This window comes from Zalophus californianus, chromosome 11 (assembly GCF_009762305.2).
Source record: "Zalophus californianus isolate mZalCal1 chromosome 11, mZalCal1.pri.v2, whole genome shotgun sequence".
NCBI classification, from domain to species: domain Eukaryota; kingdom Metazoa; phylum Chordata; class Mammalia; order Carnivora; family Otariidae; genus Zalophus; species Zalophus californianus.
Genome location: NC_045605.1, coordinates 41,287,346 through 41,300,467, shown reverse-complemented (window position 1 = coordinate 41,300,467; position 13,122 = coordinate 41,287,346). Strand labels below are relative to the sequence as shown.

The window sequence follows — 13,122 nt, the reverse complement described above, 5'->3', positions numbered from 1 at the left end:
CCTACAGGGTATTCTGGACAGGTTACCTCTCAGATGTCAGCTCCTACTACTCCTGCTGGATCATTCCATCATAGTAGCCATGCTGGTCTACTCATTCTCCAGCATCCAAGGCATTTCTGCCTCTCCAGCATCCAAGGCATTTCTGCCTCAGGGTCCTTTGTACTTTCACCTTCTTTACCTGCAATGCTCTTCCCATATCACTCCTGCATTTCCTTCAGATACTTATTTAAATGTCACTTCACTTTCTTACACTACTCATACTTTCATCCCTTTTTCCTTTTTCTTTTTAACTCTTTAACCCTAATCATTACTATCAGCTTTCCCCTCTCCCTAACTAGAATGAAAGCCCTACAAAAGTAGGGGGTTTTGCTTAGTTCATTTCCCCTTGAATCCCCTAGATGTGCCTGGCCCACAATAGATCCTCAGTAAGCATCTGTTGAGCACATTAATGACTACCAGAGTGCTTATTTTTCAGCTGCTGAACTTAACTCATTTTCTTGAGGACTGAGGCATTCCTCTCTCTGTAACCTCTGAGTGCTCTTTAACTTAGCCTTCTTTAATACAAGTCTCTGACCTACCACTTTCATTAACTTTCCCATTCTTTGGAACTAGTCTGTTGGACCTCTGCTAATATACAATCTTCTCAGAAAAAAACCAAACTGGTATTTAAGTGGAGGATCCATGGATAGACAGATTTGTTCCCATCTCTTCATCATCATCCCTCACAATTTTTCACTTAATTATAGGCATTATTCTGTTCTTCAGGAGAGTCTAGATCTGAGAAGATGAAGTAAACTAAGAGGAATATATGGATTCAAATGCATTGACAATGATTATATATATCTCATATGTCTATATCTCATATATATCACACTTCAATATTAAAAAGTGATTTCATGAGGAAACTGAGACTCAAAACTTGAACCTGCTGATTTCCATTACACGAAGTTCTGCAGCAGAGATCATCTATGTTCTTCCTATCCTACCACACTTCTTCTCTCACAACCGAAATTAGACCCAAATCAAAATATCATGAATACTCACAAATGCACAGAGAATAGAGTTAAAATGTGGTGGCAACTGGTTTTGCATCAATGAACGTAAATTAAGCAAAATAATTATAGTGTCGCCTTTTCCACTTTATTGTCAAGCCATTTTAAATTAATAGGCAGTAAGTTGAAACAAGCAAGCAAGATGGCCTCCTCAGCACAGGAATCTGCACATGACACAGGGTAAAATTAAATACCTTACAAACATAAGCCCAAGGTTGTTTTCCAAAGTGCTGCCATTCAGTTCCATCAACTTGCACATTTGTCGTAAAACACTTGAGAGCAATATTTGAAATGTATCAGATGAACCTTCTCAAATTCTCACAGATGAACCCATAGACAGGAAGAAACCATCTTCCTTTCCATCACAAAAATGTTACAATATTCCCCAAATATGTTCATTTGTTCCCACCTCCTTTGAAAAGAACATAGTCACTTACAGCATCCTAAAAGTAGATTCTTTAGGAACGACCATATTGGGGGACAGGGGCCAGAAGGATGCAACTGACTGTGTCTGCAGAGAGAAAAAGGAAACAAAAGAGTAGTGAGAGCAAAGGGTGTTGCTGATCACAGCTGTCAACAGCCTCCTTTCAAAACCATTAGGGGAAGACCGGGGATAGATTTCTGAACACTTGAGGGACCCAACAGGACTACACAGCAAACAGAAACATCATGCTATTTTTACTTTTTTCTGGCCTTTATTTTTGTGAAAGCCATTTTCTCCCAACTGTAATATTCAATTTGAAACCCTCTGAAATTTCTGTCACAGCATTTCTTTTGATATAAATGACATAACTAAGAGATACCCAGTAATTTCTATCACGTATTAGCCTCTGTGATTCAAAATTATTTGATTTTCCCTAAGCAGTGGATTCAAACATTTTTTTTTAATTTAAATGCTGTTTGAACAAAATAAAAGGACTTAAAATCTATTTTCACTCTTTCTAAAACAACTTCAGACAAATTTCTGTACCCCAAAATGACAGCCAGACAACTTGGAGTTTTCACTATATATATTCAGAAGTAATTGCAACAAAGGCTACATGGAGCCAAAAGTGGTAATTAAAACATGTAAAGGATAGTCATACCTTGATTTTAATTTCCTGGTAAATTAAAGGGTCTGCCCATGCATGTAGCATTGTATTACAGCTACAACCATTCACAATCTTAGACTGTCTCATTTAGTGTGTCTACTGTGCTATTGATATCTTACTCCTTTAGGTATAGCCCACTCATGAGTTGATTTTTCTGAAGCTCTGGTGAAAGTTCTTACAATTCTATTACCTCATTTCTTCTCCTAATACTCTCACCAAAGTCCATGAGTACTGTATCCAGAGGAGCTTTATATTCCCATTCACCCTTAATCTCCAAATTTCCAAAATTGTTAAGATTTTTGCTGACTAATCCTCTCCCTATCACAATATATGCTTTTACCCCTCTTCCACAAGTATTACTTTATGAACACTATCTAAAATGAAAATACATGTTTTCATGCAAATACATGTATTACAGAATTGAATGAAACAAGTGAGAAGTATGTGGTAGTGCTAGTGGATGTGAAGGAGCATAGTGGAGGGGAATTCCTCTTCTTATATCAATTTATGAAATGAAAATACTGAAATAATGAATTATTTTGCATGTATATCTGTAAATATTAAAATTAAAATTATATACATAGACACATCCATCTATCTGTCATGTCTCCATATTTTTTAAGAGAGAATAATTATCAAGTATTTTTCCAGATGGCACGATTAATCAATGTGTCTACATTTGTCTTATTCCCACAATTTTCGGACTGATTAGTCAAGACTTGATGGCATGAAAGCCAAAGCTGTCACTCAAGTGGATGTTTTAGAAGTCTGCTGTGCCTCGAATAAGAGTTTTGACCCTGAAATCCTGGGTCTGGGGACACCTGGGATAGCACATAAAATTCTCTTAAGCCACACATGTCCAATTTCTCCGGTGTAAACTAAATCTTATAAGAAATCTGTCAGCTGTATTTCCAACCTTCAAAAAAACTTTTCAAAAGAAATCTAGGACATAGGGCTTTCACTGGTTGTGACAAGTAACTCATTTACTACTGTAACCAAAATGGCAAGTGACGATAATATAAAATACTTAAAAATAAATAGGCCATCCTTATAGAAGAGATACTTATACTTAATAATTTGGCCAGAAAAAAACTAAAGAGATTGAGAAGATTAGTGTGCTTGTTTGTTTTAATGCTTTTGTGTTTTGTCCCTGCAGACCACTGAGATGCTGAGTCTCTGTCTGGTCGGTTTGCTGATCTGAAATGCATTTTCTCTAGCCTCTGTGGTAGTGTTTTTTGTTTTTTGTTTTTTGTTTTTTCTGTAGCTTTTTATCTTTTCTAAAGTTTGTACTGACGCTGTATAACTATCCAAATGTTGTCACCATGAGAATACTGGGTCTTATACACAGAGGTATAACAAGGCTTCCAAAAGAGGAGGAAGTAGGGGAATATAGCCACGTCTTAAGATTTATAAAACCCAATGCTGAGTAGCTCCCAGCAGATGTGCAAGATGACCTTCAGGAGTCAGACTGTTTCACGGGCATGCAAAGACTAACATATTTAACACAGATTTAAAGAAAACAATGTGTAACTTAAAAAGATTATTGGTCAGCTCTGGAAAAGATAAAAGGGGAGGCCTGGTGACAAATATTGGCATGGTCCATGCCTACATACAATCGAGGTCTAGGAAAGAAGCCACCACCTTAGTTTCTAATTATGATGACCCCACCTACCTCACTGTGAGGTTGCACAAATAGGATCATACTTGGTGTAGTTTAGACATTGTTCTAAATATTTCATATGCTGCATTATTTAATATGAAGTTAGTTACTATCACCATCCCCATTTTACTAATAAGCACACTGCAGTTTAGAGAAGTTAAATAATTTGTCTAAGGCATCCCAGCTAGTAATTGTTCAGGCTGAGATTTGACAGGTGAATCCAAGAGCCTCTGCACTATACTATACTATCTAAATTTTGCCCAGTGCCACTTAACTTCAATCCAGTCTTCTTGTTCTCATTCTACATTCATCAAATGACTTTGTATCTAATTTTTGGCTTGGAATGTCTTTATTTTAGACATAATATTCCAGCTTTTGTTATGGTTATGTATGGAGGGTAAACTGATGGAACTGACATTCTGGTTTCACATAGCAATCACATGAGCTTGGTTACTGAGAGGCCCTAAAGACAGATGGGTTTGTTCTCAGTAGATGACAAAACTAGGTTGTTAGGGCTGCATGTTTACTAAACGATGATCTAATTAATTGGGTCAAGCAGGTTTCCAAGAAAGGAAAACCAGGTATAAGAGACAAACCAAGAAATGAATTAGTTAATGGTTCAGATTTCAGTCAGAAAGGAACGATAAAGGGAAATATAGAAGTCTAACTAGAAGAGAATGGAAGAAAAGCTGATGGAGAGGCTGAAGGCTACCCAAGATACGTGACATACTCACTTTGAATTTTTTTGTTCAAGCTGTACATGGCTGTGCGTGACCTGGTGCGCTCCGTCTTCCTGTGCAACAAGCACCCGTTCCACGCCTACCTGCCGTGGCTCCGCAACCTGTCAGACCTCTCCCAGCACTGTGCCCGCAGCCTGCCTACAGCGCCTCCCCACGCGGCGCCGTCAGCAGCAAGGCAGCGTATCAGCCGCCATTGGTGCGGCGGCCCTTCGGCCTGACCCAGGAGGCCTGCAGCTCCTACAGAAACGTGGTGCTCAAGGAAGTGCACTTCTTCAACCTGCAGGTGCTCTACTCGCTGATCAGCCATCCCAAGCTCAACCAACGAACCCTGTACCTGGTGCTCAAGTCCTGGGCCGTGCTGCGCTTGCGCACGCCGCTGGCACGTGACTACGGCATCCTGTTGGGCACCAATGGCACACGCGTGGAGGCTGACCCCTGCCGCCAGGTGGTGCGTGAGGTGTGCGCAGCCGAGTGCGCATCGCCAAGGCCGCCACGCTCAAGGTGCTACCCTCCCTGAGCTTCACGCTGCAGTTGGAGGCCTGGATCCACAACACCACCTACGGCAATGGCCGTGGCATTCAGCTCGAGGCCAAGACTGCGTCCAGGCACTCGCTCAACGTCTCCCATGTTTGGCTCCACGCGCTGCTCTTCGCCACGGTCCAGCGCGTGCTGGAGCTGTGTCCTGGCGCGCAGCAGCTTCTGGGGTACCAGCCTATGTCCTCTGAAGGGAAGCAGGGCGACCTTGGTCTGGATCTGGTGTTGCCGCCGGGGTTGAGCTGCTTTAGCTGGGCATCACCCACAGCTGCCCGCCCCCAGGCCTTAGCAGAGACCCCCCAGTTTTGGTGTTAGGAGGACGTTGAGGCACACAGTGTTCAGGCTGCTATTGGAGGGGCCCCGGAGTTTGGGTGTCCTCCCCCGTAGTAGGAACGGATTGAGTGCCCAAAATCCGTGTTTCTTTCTCTTTGCTTCTAGATTTCTCCCTTGAGTACCGTTTAGGAGCTGGGTTCCCATCAGGCACACTCTTCACAGAAAGCAAAACCATGTCCCCCTTTCCTCTGGGCACAGAGAGTAAGTTCAGACAACTTGGCTCCTACTCAAAGGCTTTCTTCCCAAGTTTCTCCTCTTTTAGGATGCAGCATCCAGCAGCTAAGAAGGAGGACCCAACACTGTTTGGGAGCAGAGGGGCACTGTGATGAGCTGGCTCTGAAGTCTGTACATTCCCCCCCAACCCCCCAAACCCCGCACACACAATGGACTCCATTCCACCCGTGCCTGGGCACCACACTCCATCAGAGCCATTGGCATTTATATTCACCTGTATCTTGCAGCAGGAAATCAGATAAGATGCCTCTCATCTTGTGGTCTCCCCTTAGCCTCTACTGCCCTATCTCCCAGGAGCCCACATACCCCCATTACCTGCCTGGGTAGGTGAACCTTTGATTTGTCCTGACAGGAAAGATCCTACCTACAAAACGAAACATAATAATTAATCTGTGTGGGGAAGAAAAAAAAATAACCTAAAGGAGTAACATAAAGTAGAATATTGGTTGGTTCTCATTGCAATCCTAGTAATTGGCTTTATCCCTAAAATATAACTATGTTAGTATAAAACATGAGATTGGTAGCTAGTATAAGCCTTAAAGATAACCTTGCAAACTCACAGTGGAACAAAATTGTGAAGCACCATTTTTATTACTGGGATGTTTGATGGAAGAGACAAGAAAAGGACTGAGGAAAGAGAAGAGTGAGTCTTCAGCCAAGAAAGACACTCAGTTTTTCTGACTTAAGCCATGAATGTCTATGTAGAACAGTGAGCCATTGCAGGCTCTACACAGTATATTAACAGGAATTCTCAAGCATTTATTTTCCAGTTCCTACATTTTATGATTTGGTAGATTTGCAGTTAGAAACAAAAGGAAGAGTAGGGTGAACAATAAAAATAAACTCGGGGCTCCTGCGTGGCTCAGTCAGTTAAGCACCAACTCTTGATTTCAGCTCAGGTCATGATCTCGGGGTGGTGAGATGGAGCTCTGTGTAGGGCTCTGTGCTCAGCAAGGAGTCTGCTTCCCTCCTCTTCCTCAGCCCCTCCCCCATGCTTGCTCTCTCAAAAAATAAATAAAAATAAATCTTAAAAAAAAAACTATGAGTAATATATACTTGAAAAACAGTGTCTTATCACTTTTAGGATTGAACATTGGACAGTTGCAGGGAGGCCATGAGCTTCTAGAGATGACTAGATTTAACTGTATACCAGGAAAGGAAAGAGAAAGGGACCATTCATTCTCCACTGGATAGAAATAAGATCATTGGGTAATGCACTCAGAATAAACACAAAAATATGCTCTTTTTACATATTATTGTGATAACCTCCATAATTTATTATGGGGATCATGGTTATGATGGGTTGGGAAAGTATGGACTAGGAGGGAAAACTTTTCTTATACTACTGTGTGAAGTGTGGTTCTGTTGGTGGAGGTATCTGTGTATCATACAAGAGCTGCCTTGTGTGAATTGCTTGGGATATCACATCAGCTACACAAATGACACAAAGGAAAGGAGGCATCACAAAATGAAACCATAAGTGGAGGTCAAAAGATATTTTGAGTTCCAATTTTGCCACTAACATGACATATGGCTTTATATAAGTAGCCACATCATGGTTCTTCCATGTAGGAATGTTACACATCATAACAATTTGTAAGAACAGAAGAAACAAATGTCTCTTTCAGAAGCACTCCAAAAAGAAAGACCGACAAAACAAACAAAAATAGTCTTAATTCTAGAATTATACAATTATAAAAACTCAGCTAGTAGAAGATGTTTAGGGAAGATATATATGTGTGAGTATGTGTATGTTTATACACATGCATGGAACTCTAAAGCACATTATTTGGAATGGATGATGGGAAAGATGAAGGACAGAAAATTTAGTTATCACATTAGAAGGCTTTCTCCGTGATTTTATTCATTTTTTTAATCATTATTGTTTTATAGACAGCACATGCCAGGGAGGAGGGGCGGAGGGAGAGAGAGAATTCTATGCAGGTTCCATGGTCAGCGAACAGAACCCAATGTGGGACTTGATCTCATGACCCTGAGATCATAACCTGAGCTGAAATCAAGGGACAGATGCTTAACCAACTGAGCCACCAAGGCACCCCTGATTTTATTCATTTTAGAACAGATTCAATAGTTTTTTTATTTTCTTTTTCAGTATTATGATTATATAGTAGTAGCATTAGTATTTTCAAGGAAGTAGAGTGAGTAGGTAGTTTAGAACGCAACTATATTCATTTTCAAAAGGCAGAGTACTTCTAGTTTTTACACAGTTGACCTAAAGCCTCATTTTTAATGGTGTGTTCATACTTGTCTTTTCCACATGCATAGGTTAGGCCCTATTGTAAGTCAAATACCAAATTGCAAAGTACATATCATAAAATTTCAAAACATAATAGGCACTGTGATACAGTTTTCACTTTCAAATTGATTCTTTTGGAAAGTAACCAAGGCAGGAACAACCTTGTTGTCTTAAGGTATAATTCACATGAGTTAAAAAAATGAATAGAGCCCACTGTTTTATTAACTTCCACTAGATACCTTTAAACATGATGAAAGGCTCTTACACATGAGTTCAAGTCTCAGGCAGTTTTGCATTGAAAGAGTAATTTATTTTTCATTATTCACTTACTAAAACAAATGCATTTGCAACACAGAGGAGTTATGGATAGACTCTGCTACAGTATCAGTGAGATGGCTATTTCCCAGACATTCCAATCATTAAAAAAATCTACATTTCTTTGTTCTGAGCATGATAATGGAAACTTGATGCCAATTTTTCCAGCTGAAATCTGCAAGTAGCAGCTTAGATGAGAAACTTGAAAGTAAATTTTCAAAGGTAGTACTGAACCAGACAGCAAAGAGCCCTATAACCCAAACAGTAGTTTATCTTTAGACACATTTTACATTTATCCTGGTATATGCTCTCTGCCGGACTCTGAGTCTAATGACCAGGAACATTGAATATTTGAAAATATACATGGAAAACAGTCTTTTAAACAATTACCATGTCTTTTATGAGTGTTAAAGCTCCAGAGCAACAGACCAGGTATATGGAAGTTTCCAGACTGGGCAGGCAGGTCTTACTCAGTGGGATTGATGGAGAAATTTATAATGCTACTGAGAGTTACTTGGAGAAGTGTCCTGCCTCTCCACCTTAACTTCTATCTTTACATTGTATATTCTCCTTTTATTATGGAGGCAACTTCTTATAGAAAGGACGCACAAAAGTGAATCTGGCCGTATCAGTCCTGTTTTATCTTGCTGTTTGACTCGAGGCCTGTTTCTCAATGTTCCACATCTCTGAATTTTCATATTAAGAACTTTGCCTCAAGTCAGTTGGGAGAATTAGATGATCAGATGCAGATAAATAATCTAGAACAATGTGGCATTGAGTAGGCAGTCATTGAATATTGGCCTCTGCCATCCACAGGCACCTCTCTGCTTTGAAATTTCCAGAAGGTAGCACAGTGTTTCTACCATGGTCTTTCTATAGGAAAGCATGGTTCCTTGCCTTACATGTTCAGCTCTGTTAGTAGACTTATTCTTTTCTGTTAGATCCATGTGATAACATGCAAGGATGCAATAAAGGATCATTTGTGAAAGCATATTGAATACATCTAAGCAGAAATTTTATTCCAGCAGGGTTTCAGAAGGTAAGTGACAAACATACCCTTTGAGTCAAATAGAGGCTTTGATAGGAAGAGAAACTAAGATTAGAGGGGAAAACCTGAGGTGTAGCACCTGACCCCAAATAGGGGAAAAAAATTTGGGTAGTGATAGATAAAATTGTCCTACTTTGACATCTAGTCCTCACGTCTTAAGAATTCACAGAAAGAGTAGAATGGTGGCTGTCAGGGGTGAGAGAAATGGGGCGATGTTGGGCAAAGGGTACAAACTTCCAGTTACAAGATAAATTAAGTTCTTAGGATCTAAATATACAGCATGGTGACTATAGTTAACAATACTATATCATACACTTGGAAGTTACTAAGAGAGTACATCTTAAATGTTCTCAACACACACACAGAAAGTGGTAATTATGTGATGGGATGGAGTTGTTAGCTAACCTTATTTGGTGATCATTCCCTGATATATGTGTATCAAAGTATCAAATCATCACCTTCTACACTTTAAGCTTACACAATGTTATGTATCAATTATGTCTCAATAAAGCCATTCAGAAAAAGAATTCACAGTTGGATTAGTCCTTATAAGATTATCCAAATTAAAAATACTTAGAGAATTAATAAGATGTATGAGCATTTTGTGAGAAGCAAAACTTACTAAAACTCTTTATAAATACCTGCCTGTAATATTGCTTTACCAAATACCATGGACACATAAATTCCCAGTTGATTGCGCAAAGAACCTGGACACAATGTGTATAGATAGGATAAAGAATCAACAATCTTAATACCCTACATATATGGAGTTGAAGAGAACCTATTGGACTTTCTCATAATATCACCATGTACATCTTAATTTTCATAGTTCCAGTATAAGGAGGTCTTATTTTACCCCCATTTAATGGATAAAGCCCTTAAGACTCAGAGAATTTCAGTATTTTTTTCTAGTTTTATTGAGAAATAATTGCTATACATCAATGTATATGTTTTAGGTGGATAGCCCGATGGTATACAATTTACATATATTTTGAAATGGTTACCACAATAGATTTAGTTAACATCCATCATCCCCTAGAGATACAGTAAAAAGAAAAGAAAAATTCTCTTTGTTATAAGAAAGAATTCCTAGAATCAACTCTCTTAACAGCTACCCTATGTATCATACAGCTGTATTAACTATAATCATCATGCTGTATGTTACATTCCTATTACTCATTTACCTTATAACTGGAAGTTTGTACCTTTTGACCACTTTCCTCCAAATTTTAGTATTTTTGTCAATCCAAATAAGTAGAGAAGACTGGAATTGAAATAATCTCTCTATAGTTTACTGTTCTTTGAATTTAGTATATAAACAAAAATCTAATTTTTTAAAAATTTAACATTATCGTTCATTGTCCTCTGTGATAGTCCCAGTATCCACTTCATGTTCACAAAGTATACTATAACCCATCATGCATGAGAGGAGGAGACTAAAGCCATGCCCTGGGGTCTAACCCTAGCTTGATCACAGCCAATGTGGTCTGGATTTTTATACAATGCATAAGAGAAAAGGTGAGAAAAGATAAATAGCTCCCCCTGTTGAAAGCTTCACTTACAAGCCTTTGCATTCCTTATGCCCACTGCTATATCCCAACACACTACTTGAGTGCCTACACGTGATTATTTTTTTCCCTGTATTTACTATCTTCCATTTTCTGTTAAAGGAGTCATCCTCCAATAGTCACTAAAACATCATGTGGAGTTTTCCCTGTTCTTTCTACACTGTTATTAAGAAAAAAAGTCCTGCTTCATTTCACTAGAATTTTATCACATCTTTATTATAGAACTTTGTACACTGTAATCTGGTTGCTTAGGTATTTTTGTGTCTGCTTTCATATTCTATTCAAATCGACTTGGGAAATAATTCTGCAACACATAATACTACTTCTAAGATATAATTTCATTGATATGGGAAAACAATCATGATATAGAAAGCTTACATAATTCAAATCAGAAGCAGGCCAGAGAAAACACAGCAAAATATTACATTAAAACCACTGAATAGTGGAATTTGGGGGACATTTTTCTTTTTGCTTATTGCTTTTCCAATTTTTCAACACTAATTATATTATTTGCATACTAAAAGTGACAGATAGTTGAGATGTTTACATATTTTCGTTACTGATCAAATTCTGTATGAAAAACCACAGTCTGCTTTAACTCATTAACTCAAATAATAAGGAATAAAGAGAATCTTTGACACAATGTGAGGAGAGTAAAGAATAGAAACTAATGTCTAGGCAAGAAAAAATTAGACCTTGCAAAAAGGTCAAAGAATAACTGAGATTTTGAATAACTGAGATTATTCAACTAGAGAGAAATTACCATTGACTAATTATATAAAAGATAAACACATATAATTTATGATGAGTAACTTGTCTATCTCTATGAGACTAAATTTTAAAAAAAGGAAGGAAAGAAAGGAAAGGAAGAAAGAAAAGAAAAGGAAAGGAAAGGAAGGAAAAGAAAAAAGAAGAGACAAGACTGAAACTCAGCAAAACGGATTGAAACAATATATAAGGAAGACTTTCCTGACAGTAAAAACTCTTAAGTACTATACCAGATTACTAATGGAATAAGGAAATATTTATTAAGGCCTTATAAAACCAGTCTGGAATAATTTTCAATTTGGCATATGTGCAGACAGGGGGATACTTAAGTTGACTTTTAAAGGTCCTCTGCAGTGCTTTGCTTTTATAGTATGATGGATCTTATAAGAATAACACCTATTTCTCATATGACACTAAGTGATTCATTCAAGACTTTCCAGAAGCCAAAAAACCCTATCCCCAGTCCTCTACTGACATGTAGTTTTTATTTTCTAAATCTCTAAGGTGGAAAATAGATTTTTAAAATGTAGGCACTGGGATTTTAACAATCTCTTAAAGCTTTTACATTTTGAATTCCAAACTCAGATCAAATTCATTTTATGCTCTACTAGATGCATATCATCTCTGAAGAGTAATTTTTAGTCTTTACAATCTAACCTTTCCTCTTCCTGTCTTCCACTTTGACTCCCCTACTGGCAAGACCAGTTTTAGTCCAAGATGCATTTTAGACCCTGGTTTCTTATTCATTTAGACTATGACATAAAATGTACTGTCATTTGTTGAAAAGGAAATTGAGAAGATGAGTAATGAGATGTCAAGAAGATCTCATATTTACTTCACACTATCCATATTGTTTGTTATTCTTCCTTATGATTGAATAATATCCAAGACTGAAATGTTGATACTATTTCCCCAAGTTTAATTAACATTGCCTTGATTGACTAATGTACAATTTCATTTTTCCTCATAATATGATTTCTTCTCTAAGAAAACATCTCTCAAAAGGCTTAAGAGCCCTTACTCTCCCATTGCTCAATAATAATATCCTTTTATTAACTGCCTTTGTGGTTTTAGGATCCCAGGAATGTAAACACATGGGGAAAAAAACAATTTTAAAAATGGAGTGCCTGGGTGGCTCAGTCATTAAGCATCTGCCTTCAGGTCAGATCATGATCCCAGAGTCCTGGGATCAAGCCCCACGTAGGGCTCCCTGCTCAGCAGGAGGTCTGCTTCTCCCTCTCCCATTCCCTCTGCTTGTGTTCCCTCTCTCTCTGTCTCTCTCTGTCAAATAAATAAAATCTTTTTAAAAAATTTAAAAAATGGATAAACACTCTAACTTCTTTTTGGAAAAAATTTTTTACATCTCTTAATCTACCCAAATTTAGAGTAGATACAGTACTATCTTTAACCCCTTGGTAGATTACATTTTTAAAAAAGAAAAAGTGCTTAGCCACTTTTTTTCAAGGTGGAATAAGAATAAAGACAGAAGGACTTTTTTCCTAAAAGTTAATTCCAAAATCAT

The 13,122-nt window shown here is 38.2% G+C and overlaps 1 pseudogene; it reads left to right on the top strand.

Moving 5' to 3' along the window:
- The first annotated feature begins 1,194 nt into the window (after nucleotides 1-1,194).
- On the top strand, nucleotides 1,195-5,392 carry LOC113913701 (annotated as a pseudogene).
- Nucleotides 5,393-13,122: the final 7,730 nt, after the last annotated feature.